The sequence below is a fragment of the Dermochelys coriacea genome, chromosome 8, assembly GCF_009764565.3.
Source record: "Dermochelys coriacea isolate rDerCor1 chromosome 8, rDerCor1.pri.v4, whole genome shotgun sequence".
Classification (NCBI taxonomy): Eukaryota; Metazoa; Chordata; order Testudines; family Dermochelyidae; genus Dermochelys; species Dermochelys coriacea.
The window spans coordinates 35,209,257-35,225,792 of NC_050075.1; the positions used below are offsets into that span (position 1 = coordinate 35,209,257).

Genomic DNA, 16,536 nt, shown 5'->3' on the forward strand with positions numbered 1-16,536 from the left:
TGAATAATGCTGCCTCTGTTAAGTGTTGCATTTTGGCTTTACAGATGCAGCCGTCCTTGAGATCCCAGCCATCCTTGTTATCAACGGCCAAAAGACTCCAAAGAATCAGGAAATGGCCACGTAGAAGCAAAGAGGACATGCTGCATGAAGTAATGCAGTAGTCCCTTAATGAAAATCAAAAAGCGCAAGAGTGGCGGGAGAGCGAAAGGAGGGTCCGCCAGCAGAATGCGGATCACCAGCACCAAAGCATGGAGCGGCTGCTAAGCAGCATGGAGCGCCAAGCGGACTTGATAAATGCGCTCATAGCAATGCAGGCGAAGCACTTCTGTGCCTGCCCCTCCCCCTGCAGTCCTTGTTCCAAAACTCTTTCCCTTGTGCCCCATATCATCTCCAACCCACTTTCCCCAACATCTGGGTTCTTATCGCCACCAGCTGTCTCCAACACCTATAGCTTCACCACCCAGCCGTGCAAACTACAACCCTTACCCGCTGCATTCAACCCCCATCACCATGCATTTTAGCCAGCCAGAAGTGCAGCACTCATTGCACAGCACTTCAGACAGGAAGGCAGAGTATGATAACAGGACATACGCAAATCTGTGATTGTTCTGTTCCCCACCTCACCCCCTTGCCCTTTCTGATTCCCAAGCAGTTGTGTTTCTTTTCAATAAATAAATTTTCTTTTCAGTAAATGAATTTTTTGGCTTTGAAAACATTCTTTATTATTGCATTAAGTAAAAGATACCTTAGCCTAGGAAAGCAACAGGTACTGCAGGTCTATGTATCATATGTAGCAAACACAGATATCCTACTAACATTGGAACCACTGCACTTCACTCCTGTGCGGGGCACCAAACATTATTGGTGGCTTTCAGCCTCAAATTGCACCCTCAAGGCATCCCTAATCCTTTCAGCCCCGTGCTGGGTCCCTCTAATAGCCCTGCTCTCTGGCTGTTCAAATTCAGCCTCCAAGTGTTGACCCTCCGAGGTCCATGCCTGAGTGAATCTTTCACCCTTCCCTTCACAAATGTTATGGAGGGTACAGCACGCGGATATAACTGTGGGGATGTTGTCATCGGCCAGGCCCAGCTTCCCATACAGAGAGTGCCAGCGGCCCTTTAAATGGCCAAAAGCACACTCCAGTCATTCTGCACCAACTCAGCCTGTTATTGAACAGCGCCTTGCTGCTGTCAAGGCTCCCTGTGTATGGTTTCATGAGCCACAGAATTAAAGGATAAGTGGGGTCTCCAAGGATCACAATGGGCATTTCATCTTCCCCTATGGTGATCTTCTGGTCTGTGAAGAAAGTCCCAGCTTGCAGCTTTCTGAAGAGGCCTATGTTCCGAAAGATGCGTGTCATGCACCTTTCCAGACCAGTCTGCGTTAATGTCAATGAAACGCCCATGGTGATCCACAAGCGCCTGGAGAACCACAGAGAAATACCCCTTCCGATTAACGTATTCGGAGGCTAGGTAGGCTGGTGCCAGAATTGTAATATGCGTCCCATCTATCACCCCTCCGCAGTTAGGGAAACCTATTTGTGCAAAGCCAGCCACAATGTCATGCACGTTACCCAGAGTCCCATGGACTTCTGAGCAGGATGTGATTAATGGCCCTGCAAACTTGCATGAACACAATTCCAATGGTCAACTTTCCCACTCCAAACTGGTTAGTGACTGATCGGTAGCTGTCTGGAATTTCCAGCTTCCAGATTGCAATAGCCACCTGCTTCTCCACCATCAAGGCAGCTCTCAATCTCGTGTCCTTGCGCCGCAGGGTGGGGACGAGCTCATCACACGGTTCCATGAAAGTGGCTTTTCTCATCCAAAAGTTCTGCAGCCACTGCTCGTCATCCCAGACTTGCATGACGATGTGATCCCACCACTCAGTGCTTATTTCCTGAGCCCAAAAGCGGCATTCCACGGTGTTGAGAATGTTCATGAATGAAACAAGCAATCTGGTGTCATATGCATTATGCAAGTCAACATCATCCTCAGACTCCTCACTGTCAGTTTGTAGCTTAAGGAATAACTTGACTGCAATTCGTGAGGTGCTGGCGAGACCCATCAGCATATTCCTCAGCAGTTCAGGCTCCATTCCCACAGACCAAAGGGAAGACAGAGTGCGCAGGACAAAAACCACTGAAAGATGGTGCCAAATGTGGACGGAAGCACAGGGATTGCTGGGATGCGAAGCAATGCATCATGGGGCATTGGGACAGGACCCAGAATGCCCTACTCCCCCTCCACCTTCCTACAAGCCATAGCACCAGAATGGGAAGAGGTGCTCTGTGGGATAGCTGCCCATAATGCACTACTCCCAATGCCACTGCAAGTGCTGCAAATGTGGCCATGCCAGTGCGCTTGCAGCTGACAGTGTGAACCCACTGCAGCACTTTCCCTGCTGCGGTCTCCAAGGGCTGGTTTAACTCACAGCACTCTACATCTGCAGTAGCCATGCAAGTGTAGCCATGCCCTAGGATTCTGCTCTGGTGTCATGGCCTAAAGACTAACCTTCGGCTTCAGAACATGTTCAAAACCAGCAAGGGGTTGGGTCTCTCAGCTTCTGCTCACCCTCATGCCTTCTGTTCCCATTGCAGTTCTACAACTCTTGGACCTTCCCATCATCTGTTGGGTGAAAGTAACATTTAAAGATAAATTCAGATCAAGCTGCCTTCCTGCAATTGTTTCCTACTTTCCTCCAGGGAGGAAAACAGGAAAAATTAGTAGGCAGCCTGTTCTTTAAGAAATCAATGGATTCTCAGCTTACTCTAAGGCTCCTTGGCTTCATATAATACAGGCTACACTAGTAAAAACTAATTCCTCACTGGAAAACAAAGAAGTTTTGGTTCTTTGACAGGGGCAACGCTTTGACAAGGTCTCAGGTCTCTCCCACCATGGGTGCCTGACACAGTGTCCCAACGTAGGGAGGACTGAGTGCTGGGGAAGAGGTTCAGTGCAGCTGTATCACAGCATTGCTGGAAGGATAAAACCAGAAATTGGCTGCTCCTGTTAACTCTCCTCTTAATTAGAGTTGGTGGGAAAGGTTTGGTTAAAACAGTCTTCCATCGGAAAATGCCATTTCAGTTAAAATTTTGTGAAATCATATCAAATCTATTAAAAAAAATAGGGACTGGAAAGAAGTCTTGAAAATGGCATAACGTCCTGTTTCGAAACAAAAAGCTTCAAATTGTCCTTTTCACACATTTTCTTTTGAAATTTACTTTGTTTGACATTTAAAAATGAAAGAGTAGAAAGTAAGTGGCTCTGAAACGGCACTCACCACTCACCGCTGTGGTGCCTCCTCATGGCTCATCTGGAGACTAGCTCCTTTGCTCCATCTCTCTGCCTTGAGACTTGATTGCTCCCTCTTGGTAACTCCAGGTCTCCCTCTTCCTGGCTTGATCCTGCGGCCAGGTCACTATAGTCTTCCCCTCCCCAGGTATCAAATTCCCACTGGACAAACGGTCTCAGGCTGTCTTCCGTTCCACCGTCCAGACTGTGCCACTTCCCCAGTGGCTGGCAGAGAAATCTGGGCCCACCCACGCCTCCAGGTTCCAGCCCAGGGACCCCAAGACTGGCAGCTGTGGTCTATGCAATCCCAGACCCTGGCTCTGTTTCCCTGGGCTCTTTCCTACCTTTCTTTCTCTGTCTTCTGGCCCACCCCTGGGTTACCACTGGACTCTCCTCTGCTCCCTGTGGCTCCTTCACCCTCTTTCAGGTTTCTGCCAGAGTCTGTATTCCCAGGCAAGATCCAAGCGGTTACCCTCCACTAGGTCTCCTCCTCATCTCCTACCTACTCGCCTCCTCTCTAGGGAGTGACGGCAGAATTCCTTCCTGCAGCCCCCTTCTTAGCTCCACTTCCTGGGTTTATACTAGCTCAGTCTGTGCTTGCCAGGGCCGGATTAACCTTTTGTGGGCCTGGCGCCAAACATATTTGTGGGCCCCCATGGGGGCAATGGAGTATGTGTGGGGAGGTCAGTCCCTGGAGCAAGGGGCCAGCCAGGAGCATGGCATGGCAGGGGCGGCCCTGCTCCACCCAGCCCAGTGCAGGGCACTATTTATAAACCAGCAGTTGCCAGATGCTCAGTGGCCCTGTGCTGCCACCATGCTCCTTCCCCTCGGGGGAGTCCCATGCCACGCCACAGAACCCCCCACCCAGCACCCCCCCAACTCCCTATGACCAGAGCCCCCCCTGGACCCACTATGCCCAGTGCCCCGCTAGGCCTCCCCCAGAAATGCACAGTGCCATGCACAACACCACCCCGCCCACAGCCCCACAACAACTGCCCAGCACCCCCCACAGAACCCCCACTCCCTATTGCCCTAACACACAGATCTTCCCCACCCCCTCACAATCCAGCACCGCCACCACCCCCCCAAGACTCCCCAGAGACCCACTTCCCCACCCCCTGCCTCCTGGCCACACTCACCGGCCCTGCTGGGAGGCGACTATGTCTGTCGGGCTGAGCTGGCAGCGCAGCCAGGGCTGGTCACGGGGGCAGGAATCGCTCTGTCCCTTCAGGAGTGGTGCGATCAGCCAAGCCAAGGCCTGCCCCGGCTGGGCTCCCTCAAGACACACTTGCCTGGAGGGGCCCAGCCAAGCCCTCGACACTGTCCCCCTCCCCGCCCAGGCTGAGACTGGCCAGGCTTCTGCACCAGTCCCAGGTGGCTCAGCTCCAGGGAGACAGGCGGGGCCCCACAGGCCTGGAGACAGAGGTGCACTGGGGTCCTGCCAGGGGGCTGAGAAGAGCAGGCGGTGGGACCAGGGAGGCAGAGAGGAGCCCTCGGCCAGTTAGTGGGCAGGCCAAGAGGAGCAAATGGTGGGCGGGGGGAGCCAGCGGGGTCTCGGGGTGCAGTGCAAGTGGAATAGGCCAGGGCCCCTTCTGAGCATGGACCCGGCTCCATGGAGCCACTGGTGCCATTGTAAACCTGGCACTGGTGCTTGCCCAGCTGGGCTTTATCATCTGTTAGAGCTTATCAGCCCTGACTCCCCCGGGTACACCTGTCACACACCTTTTATACCCACTCTGGCCTTGTGAGGGGTAGTCAGCCCATCACAGGTTCAATTTTGTCTAAATGATGTTGGGCCCCAAAGGACATTGTTTTGGAATTTCATTTCATTGCAAATTTCAAAATTTTGGCTTTTTGTCCTGATTCAGGTCAACCAAATATTTTAAAATCTCTATATTTTTCACGGAATGGAAAATCCATTTTCTGACCATTTTCTTACTTTTAATATTTGCCCTGGATTGCCTTGTTTTGTCCAATCCGCATCCTCATCCTTCAGTGCAAGTTGGATCAGGCTTCTTGAGACGTGCTAAGCATCGGGCTTCATATCACTGTGACACTGGAATAAATCAGCAGAAATGGAATGTCAAGACTGGATGATGCATGTGGATTTCACAGCATGACAAGCAGGACATACAATCTGTGATGATTGTTCCATACATTAGAGATACACTCCAGAGAGTCATTGTCAAACAACCCCTTCTCCTCTCTTCTTGCTGAACTATATCGTCCCCCTCTGGGATATGTTTTCAAAGCATGTCCTGGAGTCTAGCCCCACAGCTTCTACCCACTGAAAGAAGAATTGCTGGCTAGAACCCCAAGCAGAGCTGTGAAAGTGTAGGAATTCATCTCGCTTGTTCTGGATGAACATTAGACCCATTTCTGCCTTTGTCTATGCATGATCAATGATCTTTTGCTCTACTTTGAAAAGCTACAGCCCTGCCCTGCATGTATCATTCATCCCTGCCCTGCTCGTTTTGGAGTGGCAGTGCTAAATGCTTCCATTCTGATGTGGTAGCATTTACACCTGCTTTGCACTAGTGCAAGTGGTGACATGAGGTTCAGGGCAATGATGAACTGGGCCCTTAGTGTGCAAAGCCTCCAGTGGGACGGATCCTGCAAGGTCCTGAGGGTGCTCCACCCTGCACAGGATCAGCCCCTTCGAACTCAATGGGAGTCTTACCCACAGGATCAGATCCCTAGTTTGGAAGGTCCCAGGGTCTGGAGGACAAATCACAGAGGCAACCATCCAGCTTTCTGGCCTTGGCTCAACTGGGGAACCTTCCAAGGACTGTTCAAGGCATGGCTGGACCAGGCAGCTCCAGCCCACATAGGAACTGCGAGGGGATTAGCCTGTGGCTCAGTATCCCACCAACCTCAGAGTGGGAGCAGCCTTGCAGAGGATTTGTGTTCTCGGAACTCTCTGCCAGCGCCCTCCCTGGCTCCTGACGCATTTATCAGTAGCCCACATTCTTGAGAGGGCTCTAAATTTAACTGCTCTCTGGAATGGCTGGTGGCAGCTGTGGATGATGGGTACCTTTCCTCAGTGTGCTCTTTCCCTTTGCGGGACAGAGAAGGAAAATGCGTGAAAAGACTCCTGGACTCAGCATTGCCACAAGCTAAGCTTGTCTCCACAGGAGATTTTTCTACTTACACTGGAATAATTATACCAGCATAAAGAAACCACTCTAGTAGTACCAGTATATATCCTATGAAGGGCGAACAGGTTCTGCTGGTTCTGAGTGAACGTAAGGGCTTATCTCCAGAGAGTTATATGATTATGAGAGAGGGTGTGCATTTTAAAATGCTATCATTATACCGGTATGAGCATCAATGTAGACATGCTTATTCCAGCAGAAGACTGGCCTTTCATTGGTTTAGCTTATGTCATTTGGGAAGGGGTGTATCTAAGCTAAGAAAAGCCCCTCGGATTCTGGAATAAGAGTGACCACATGTGCAGTGATACCAGTATATCTAGAGCATTTTAAATTCACACCCATAACTATCCCATGTAAACATGCCTGTGAAGGGATGTCCACTCCATGCAAGACTGGAAGGGGTTAAGGAGGCCAGGTGCTCAATGAGGTTCAGCTGGATGGGAACAGGAGGGGCCAGTATAAACCACAGAAGCTGAGAGCAGAAAGGGGTTGCAGGGAAGTAGGCTGTCGTCACTCTCTGGGAGAAGGGAAGTAGCCTAGAGTTCTCCCTCTGCAGGATAGGAATCATTACCACTAGCTCCCACCAGGCCCCATGTGTTGATGGCACAGTGCTAGGAAGCAGATCCTCAGCGCTCTATTGTCCTTCCCTAGCAGATCTCTCTGATTTAACATAAGAACAGCCATACTGGGTCAAACCAATGGTCCATCCAGCCCAATATCCTGTCTTCTGACAGTGGCCAATGCCAGGTGCTTTAGAGGTAATGAACAGAACAGGGCAATTATTGCATGATCCATCCCCCTGTTGTCTAATCCCAGCATCTGTCAGTTAGAGAACTAGGGACACCCAGATCATGGGATTGCATCCCTGACCATCTCAGCCAATAGCCATTGATGGACCTATCCTCCAGGAACTTATCTCGTTCTTTTTGAATCCACTTATAGTTTTGGCCTTCAGGACATTCCCTTGCAACGAGTTCTACAAGTTGACTGTGCGTTGTGTGAAGAATTATTTCCTTTTGTTTGTTTAAAACCTGCGGCCTATTAATTTCATTGGGTGACCCTTGGTTCTTGTGTTATATGAAGGGAAAAATAACATTTCCTTATTCATGTTCTCCACACCATTCATGATTTTATAGACCTCTATCAAATCTCCTTTAATCATCTCTTTTCCAAGCTGAAAAATCCCAGTTTTTTTAATCTCTCCTCATATGGAAGCTGTTCCATACCCACAATCATTTTTCTTGCCCTTCTCTGTACCTTTTCCTTTTCTAATATATCTTTTTTGAGATGGGATAACCAGACCAGCACACAGTATTCAAGGTGTGGGTGTACCATGGATTTATAGAGTGGCATTATTTTCTGTCTTATTATCTATCCCTTTCCTAATGGTTCCTTACATTCTATTTGCTTTTTTGACTGCCAGTGCACATTTCTCTCTCTAGCTCCATCTGCATTGCTAATAAACAGGAGCACAAAGGGACCTTGGTACCGAGGTTTTGATACGTTTCCCCCACTCACAGTCATCTCCTTACTATTTGTCAGCCACTTTTGAGTGACCCTGCATGCATGTCAGCTTTAGACTGTGATCCCAGGGCTATGTCTTTGTGCCTTGTACATTGCTTCATGTTGCTTTGGCTCAGCAAATAATAATAATCAATGTTCTTCCTATGCATCTGAGTCACATGCCAAACAGGGCTCAGGCTTTTATAATGCCCCAGCACTGGGTGGGCCTGTATTCCTTTTGAGATACTGCTCTGTGTGTGTGTGTGTGTGTGTGTGTGTGTGTATGGTAGTGGCTGTTTGTACTATTTTCTTCTGGCCTTAGAAGGCCGCTCACTAGCCGGAAAGTCTTTTCAATTAATGAAATACTTTGATTATATGAGACATTGCAGTCCTTACAGAATTTCTCCTGGGCTGACACACATAGAGCTCATCCCACTAGCAAAATAGATACTTATGGATATATCTTTACCTCTCCTGCATGCCTCTGAGTCAGTGCAGGAGAAGTATCTCCCTTCAATGCAGCTTTAGCTCCCATTGTTCCCTCCTTGCCACGGAGGGCAGCAATGTCATTATCATCTTTAAAAAAGAAAGGTGTTGAAGACATTCAGTGAAGCTATAGAGGGAATAAATTGTCTATATCCACCCATGTCCTTGGCAGATATGTAGGGGGCTTGCACTGCTCCTTGTTCTGGTGTTCCTTCACAGAAGCAGATTATGCAATGTAAGCCAGTAGCCGTTTGCTTGAAAGTACAATTCAAAGCAGTGCTAGGCTAACATAAGCTCAGCCCAGTTTGTCTCCTACTGGCTGCATGGCTGAATGCTATGGCTGGACAATTTCCTCATTCCAGGCTTTACAAACAGGTCAGGGTAACGGGTTAGTGGAATCAGCAAAGCAATTAGCAGAACTTTTTGCATTTATACTACAACAAGACAATGTGCTGAGTTACATAGTGTATAATTGTCAGAAAACAGATGTGCAGGAGGTCAGACTGGATAATCATGATGATTCCTTCTGGCCTCTATGAGTCTATGAGAAGCTAGCCTGTGGGCAAACACAATTACATAGCCTTAATGGCATTGTGGTATTATTTATTTAAACCACAGTAAACAGCAGACAATTCTCAGCATCACAAGTCAGAAAAGGATCTCTAATGCCCTTCGCCCGTGTCGCTATTAGTGTGTCACAGAGTTTCCATTATAAACCGTGTTTTTCTGGGGTTAAACTCAACTGTAAATATATGCTGTGCATCTGCCACCTGAGCTGAAGAACAGTCTCCATGAGTAGGTCAGGGCCTGTGCAGTTCGGCTGAACAATTCTGATGCTGTCCAGCAGAGGGTAACATTACACATGGACACACAAGAGTTGGCTCCCTGCAAATGACCCTCTGGGATGATAAGATACAGGTGTTTTTTGCCCATAACTCAAAATTAGCTTCGGTTTTTACAATGAGCCAAATGTCCAAAGTGAGGAATTGGCTCTCTTGGTTTTTGTATCTGTAAATTATTAAGAGATAGGTTATTACTGTCCCCAATCAGTTCCAGGATGTACAAAGAATGCACTTTTAAAATACTTGGATGCACATAAGCACTGCCAATGACTCGGCCTCATCTTCATCTAGCCACATCATAAACTACTCCACCATTGGGTCTGATTGGACGTGTCTGCTAGGGGCGAGCACAGCAGAAGAAGAGATGGGCTCTTGCCGGTCAATATTAAGGGGTGGTGTGTGGCATAAGCTATCAGCACTCTAACTAGCTCAACCCAATGCAATCAGAAAAGGAGTACTTGTGGCACCTTAGAGACTAACAAATTTATTAGAGCATAAGCTTTCGTGAGCTACAGCTCACTTCATCGGATGCATTTGGTGGAAAAAACAAGGAGAGATTTATATACACACACACAGAGAACATGAAACAATGGGTTTATCACCAATGCAATCAGATTGCTCACAACATTACAGGCGCAAGCACTGCAGGTAGCCATTCCACATGTTGAATTTCTGGATGCTCAAACCACAGCCTTGACATTAACATGGCACAATTAAAACAAAACACCACATCCTTGAATCTGTTGATTAAGTGGGAGAGTTCAGCAGGCAGGATTAAACCCACAGCTTCTTTTAAAGCCTTTTGGGATAGGACACCTAGGGGTTTGGGAAAGATCTCTTCTGTAATTGCAGTTAGCTCGGCTTTTGAGGCTATAATGCCATCTTGTGATCAAATCCAGAAAGTGGGAATTTCAGCACTGCTTAGCTAAAAGCAACTTGGGTTAGTTGTCTCTTCAAAGAGCTTGAAATGCATAGTTCTCGTTCAAATCAGTGGGAAGCGGATGGATAAAGTTACCAAGAGCAACTCAAAACAATGTAACAAATTAGGGGCCAAGAGAATGGATGTCATTTGATGGCGCTTTGACCCCTTGTCACTTTCGGAATGTAGAAATTATTCTTTTTGTAATCAATATCTTTCTCTCCAGTTTCATTTTCTGGCCAAGGAATCAACTTCTGCAAAGTTTAGGAATCTGATTTGCTCTGGTGGCTTTGTGAAGGGGCCGGCTGAACTGACTCTCCAATATGGCAGAGTCCAGTTACATCTGAATTACAAGATACAGGGTGAAAAAAGCCTGTGGTTTGAAGTCCCCACAATCATAGAGAAAAGCTATTTTTTTCCCCTGTTTAGCACCGGAGAGCCCATTGCTTGGATCCATTTGAGAAAGGGGAGAATTAGCACAAAATCCACGCTGGCATGATGTTGAAGGGAGAATGGGCCCAGGAAACACAGGGCTTATAACACATTCAGCCTTAAACCAGAAACCATAAGTTTGCAGTTTAGTTTGTTTTCTGTTTAACTGTTTCACCACAGCCTTGTGAAATGAGATGTACCGGGCAGTGACAGGCACTTTAGAAATGACTATGGACCCAATGCTGTTCCCACTGAAGTCAATGGCTAAACTTCCAGCACTGAGCACTAAAATTAGTAGGCCCAGCACATAGCCCTGCTGAGACACTCCTTAGGAGGGAGGCTCCCTTGCTTGGGATTCATTTTAAGGCATAGGTGCTGGAACTAGGGGTGCTGTGCAGTGTTCCCTCTAATTTTTCCACACGTGTGGAATGAATTTGGTTATGTGCAGCATATTGATGCATATGACAAAATTCATGTGTGCTGAGGGTTTCAGAGTGTGTGTGGGGGAATCTGGGCTGGGGAAGAGGGTTGAGGTACAGGGGGTTGAGGGCTACGGGGTGGGGCTGGGGATAAGGGGTTTGCGGTGAAGGCTGCCCTGGGGCTCCCATGGGGAGAGAGGACTCCCCCCAGTTCTCTCTCCCCACAGCAGTACCTGGACTAGGAGGGAGAGGTACCTCTCCCCTGGCTGCGGCAGGTCTGGGCCTGGGCTGGGGCCAGCGGGGAGAGGCGCCTCTCCCCGCCGTGGCAGGTCCGGGGCTGGAAAAAAGCCATTTTTCCCCACCCCATCTGCGCGGTGCTTAATAGGCTGCTGCGCAGCTCAGAGGGAACTTAGGTGCTTGAAGTGGTTTCCATTATTTACAGGATTTACTTTTTGGTTCAGTGACTCTCAGCACCACCCCCTGTTTCAAGGAAGTTTTCAAGTCTCTTTGGGGATGAAAGGTGTTGCCAGGTACTGTTTGTTTCAATAAGTCACGGATGGCCAGCCAGTGGCTCTGGAGCTACATGTGGCTTTTCAGAAGTTAAAATGAGGCTCCTTGCATAGGCACTGACTCCGGGGCTGGAGCCACAGGCGCCAACTTTCCAATGTGCTGGGGGGGTACTCAAGATGCTATATAAGTGAAGAGTGTGATTGGGGTGACATCCAGCATCTCTGCCATTTGGATAGCAAAGCCCACAGCTTTGCCTATGTCACTGTCTATGTGCTCTCTAACACCGCTACTCTGAAACCTATATTCCTTTGCATTGTTTAGGAAATGCCTTTGAAAAGGGTTGAATGTGACACTCCCTCAATTTTAGATCACTCAGCAGCGGTGCTGTCAGGCACACCAGACGCTGTAATTCCCTTTATGAACATAAGAATGGCCATACTAGGTCAGATCAAAGGTCCATCCAGCCCAGTATCCAGTGGCCAATGCCAGGTGCCCCAGAGGGAGTAAACCTAACAGGTAACGATCAAGTGATCTCTCTCCTGCCATCCATCTCCACCCTCAGACAAACAGAGGCTAGGGACACCATTCCTTACCCATCCTGGCTAATAGCCATTAATGGATTTAACCTCCATGAATTTATCCAGTTCTCCTTTGCACAGAGCTCTTATGCACAGAACTATGCCTTTCAGCAAGCAAGCAAGCCCCTAGCTCGGCAACAAAATGAACTATTTGCATCACTGAGCTGCACTAGCACTCCTCCATTCTTGTTCCATGCTCAGCATATTGCAAGATGCACCCAGCAGCATCCTCACAGTGCTCACAGACTCATACTCTCAAGCTTTCAAACAAGCCCAGTTTGTTTTGTTTTGAGGCTTTGTGTTTTCTGATGACTCAGTTTTAGCTTTCTTGTCTCATTGTGTCTTTCTCTGCCCCGCATGCCCTCCATCTACCAGCACACCACTCTGGCTCTCAACAAACATCACAACAATACTTCCCAATAAAACACACAGTTAGCCGAGGGGCCACCTTCTCCCCTTTCAGATGAAATGCTAAGTACATATGCCTTGTCTTATACAAGACAAATATTCGGTTCTTCATGTCAAAGAAGCTTCATTTCAAGCCGTTCTTTAAAAGGGAACTGCACATTTTAAAAAACAGTGCAATAGATATTCAGCTGAATACTCTTTGTTTAGTCTAGTGGTCTAAAAACAGACTGGGGATTCCTGAATTCTAATCCCTGCTCTGATAGTGAGTCCCTCTATGACTATTTTCAGGTTTCAGAGGAGCAGCCGTGTTAGTCTGTATTCGCAAAAAGAAAAGGAATACTTGTGGCACCTTAGAGACTAACAAATTTATTAGAGCATAAGCTTTCGTGAGCTACAGCTCACTTCATCGGATGCATGTGAATCACATAATCTCTCTCCCTCCATTTATCAGGGTGAATTATTTAGCATAGACAACATGCTAGGTGCAGTACAGTGCACAAAAAGAGAGACCATCGCTGCTTACAATCTAAGGCCCTTATCCTGTAATCAGAACCATGCACATGGTCCTTTGCAGCCACATGGAACTCTAGCTGGGTGCAGGTGCCTTCCTATGCATATCTGATTGCAGGATTAAGGCCTCCAGAGAGATGCACTGAGAAATCCACAGATGGGAATAATTTCAGTATTAGGTTTTATTGAGTCATTTGATAAAACGGGGATAATAAAACTTCCCTACCGCCCCATAGTATTGGGAAAATTAATTAGTTACTGCTCATAAAGCATTTAGCAGATGTCAAATGTTATATTTATTTAATGCAGTGTAGTTGTAGCTGTATCGGTCCCAGGATATTAAAAAGACAAGGTGGGTGAGGTAGTATCTTTTATTGGACAAACTTCTGTTGGCAAGAGCGATTCGTTTTCAAGTCACACAGAGCTCTCCTTCAGATCTGGGAAAGGTACTCTCCCAGTGTTACAGCAAAATGCAAGGTTGAACAGTTTGTTTAGTATAAGTAATTGGCACATATTGTAATGGGCCATTTAAGGTAGAGTGGCCTATTAATACCTCTGCTATCATAGGACAAAAAGAGGGGGCTAGTGGATTACAGATCGTTGTAATAAGACACCGGATTTATGGTTTATTACAATAATCTGTAAGTAACCGACTAACCTCCTCCCCTTTTTGTCCTATGACTGCAGAGGTCTTACTGGGCCATTCTACCTTGAATGGTCCCTTACAATATTTGCAGCTACTTATGCTAAACAATCTGTTCCAGCTTGCATTTTGATATGACCCTGGGAGTACCTTTCCCAGACTTGAAGGAGAGCTCTGTGTGGCTTGAAAGTGTGTCTCTCTCACAACAAAAGATGGTCCAATGAAAGATATTACCTCACCCACCTTGTCTCTCTAATATTTATTTTATGTTTGAAATGTTGGTATAGCCATGCTGGTCTCAGGATGTGAGAAAGCCAAGGTCGGGGAGATAATATCTTTTTTTGGACCAACTTCAGTCGGTGAAAGAGACAATTTTTCAGGCTCCACAGAGCTCTTCTTCAGGTTTTTATACCACCTCACCCACCTTGTCTCTTATTTTATTCTATGTAGATTTAAAATAACAAGGACCTCTATCCAAGGCTCTACGTGCCCTAACATACTTTATCGTATAGTAAATACAATCTCAGCAGCATTGAAATCGTCACTTCCACATGAACCTGCTCAGCCAGCCACCTTCCTCCTTCATAATGTAGGAAACACCCTGAGATTCTACAGGAGATATCATCTGCAGTATGCCTGGAAGCTCACTACATTTAAGGTATTTTGGATCAAGAGTTATCAATGAAATGACTATAAGGTGGGTGCACAACTGGTTGAAAGACTGTACTCAAAGAGTAGTTATCAATAGTTTGCTGTCAAACTGGGAGGACATATCTAGTGGGATCCACAGGGCTCAATCCTGGATCCGATACTATAATATTTTCATTAATGACTTGGATGAATGAGTTTCCAGAGGCTTGCTGATAGTCTAAACTAAAAATTTTCTGCAAACCAAGCCCCTCTCTGCCCCCTGCATAGCTGTTTTTTACTGGATTTTTCTTTGGCATAAACTCTACCATAATCACATTCAGGAGCAGCACTTAAAATTGAAGGGTAAGCAAACATGGAAAGGAATAAAATCAAATTATCGAGCTATTTGGAGAGATCAGAAGTAATGGAGGGTGTACGGAGGGAGTGGCATGTCATCATGTAATAACACTAAAGTCCTCCAAGAAGAGGAGATAATTAGGGAAATATTACCAAGCACTGACCAGGAAAATGAATTTATTTACATCTCTTCTTTCACGCTCTCCTGAGAACATTTTTTTCACATTACCCATGTAGGGAGCCCATGTGGTCTCCCTCCGAACCAGAGGGTGAGGAGCCACTCTCTCAGGCTGAGTGGGTGGAGCCAGGCCAGGCTCACTTCATCCCCGGAAGGGGAGGGATGGAACAGGAAGTATAAAAGGTAGGGCCTGCCCTTTAGCTCAGTGAGGGCAGCACCAGGGAGGGAGACACAGGCCGCTGGCTGCTCCCCGTGAATCCTGCTGCCGAGTCAGGGGATGCCCTGGACTAGGGCAAACCTGACCCAGAGGAGGGACTCGGGTTACCAGGACTGCCGGCTGCAGAGTACCCCGAGGAACTGGAGAAGCCGGGCAGTGACCCAATCCCGAGTGAGTCCAACACTGAGGGAAAGCTGGAGCTACCGGGACTACTGGCGGCTGAATATCCCGATGAATTGGAGGAACCAGAGGGACCCAATTGAGAGACCAGGCAGGAAGTAGCCCAGGGATGGAATTGGACAGGGCGGTGAGTTGGTGTTTGATCAGCATGTTGCGGACGGATCCCCGCTGACCCAGTGGTGGGCCCCTCTGCCTCCCCATGACTGTCTGGGTCCTGGGCTGGAACACAGTGGAGTTGGCTGGGCCTGTGTTCCCCTACTCCTGCCACCCTGCCTCGGGGTGGCAAAACCCCGATAAAGTGTCATAGACTCTTGCTGGCGCTCCCCTGCCTGATGGGCGCACCACAGACTCTTGCCAGCGCTCCCCGGCTTGAGGGGTGTGTCACAGACTCTTGCTGGCACTCCCCTGCCTGAGGGGTGCGTCGCAGACTCTTGCTGGCGCTCCCCTGCCTGAGGGGGGTGTCACCAACTCTTGCCGGTACTCCCATGTTGCGCCAATTGCGACGTCATACCTCCCTCCGCTAATTCCCCGTCGACAGAGAAGTGTGACCAGGGTCTTTTGGCGAGGCAGTAGCTCGCCACTGCCCCCAGCAGCTGGGCAGAAAAACTGAGACCTTGCTACAACCCACAAGGAAGGTATGAGGTCTGGATTGGGAGGAGAGGGGTCCACCACAGGATTTCTGTTTTAGAAAGTAAACTGCAATCGGAAAGATTGAGAACCTCTCAACCAATTTATAGATCACTTTCTGTGGGTCTTGAGAGATCCTTCCACTGCCTATGAAGAGACTACTTTGTCACCATTAAACTGTGCATGTTTCATTTGACCTTTGTTGAGCAGGTGCAGCCAGGAGTTGTGAGTAATCTGCTAGGATATTTCAGACTGTCACAGAAAGGCTCTTCCTTTTTATTACTTTATGAATTGGTATTAGGAACCCACAATCTCAGAACTGTCATATGTTACTTAGCAATGCAAACACATACCTGGCTAGTGCTAGTGCACCTGTGTACTTGGCTAGTGCATCGGAGTTCAAAGTGCTGTCCAGAGCTGCCACATTGGAGCACTCTGGGATAGCTCCCGGAGGCCAATACCGTCTAATTGCATCTGCACTACCCCAAATTCGACCCAGCAAGGTTGATTTTACCATTACTCACCTCGTCAGGGAGGAGTACAGAAGTCCATTTTAAGAGCCCTTTAGGTCGATGGAACGGGGTTGGTTGTGTAGACACATTCATTTTAAAATCAACCTAATGCGGCTAAATTCGACCTAACCCCATAG

At 47.8% G+C, this 16,536-nt stretch overlaps 1 long non-coding RNA gene across 1 annotated transcript in view; it reads right to left on the reverse strand.

Annotated features, from left to right (window-relative positions):
- Window positions 1-5,196: 5,196 nt before the first annotated feature.
- LOC122455448 overlaps window positions 5,197-16,536 on the reverse strand; it is a 35,145-nt gene continuing 23,805 nt past the window's right edge. The window contains exons 2-3 of the long non-coding RNA XR_006273660.1: window positions 8,421-8,527; window positions 5,197-5,349 (exon numbers count right to left, since the gene is read on the reverse strand). This is a non-coding gene — a long non-coding RNA (uncharacterized LOC122455448). The remainder of the gene's footprint in view (window positions 5,350-8,420; window positions 8,528-16,536) is intronic.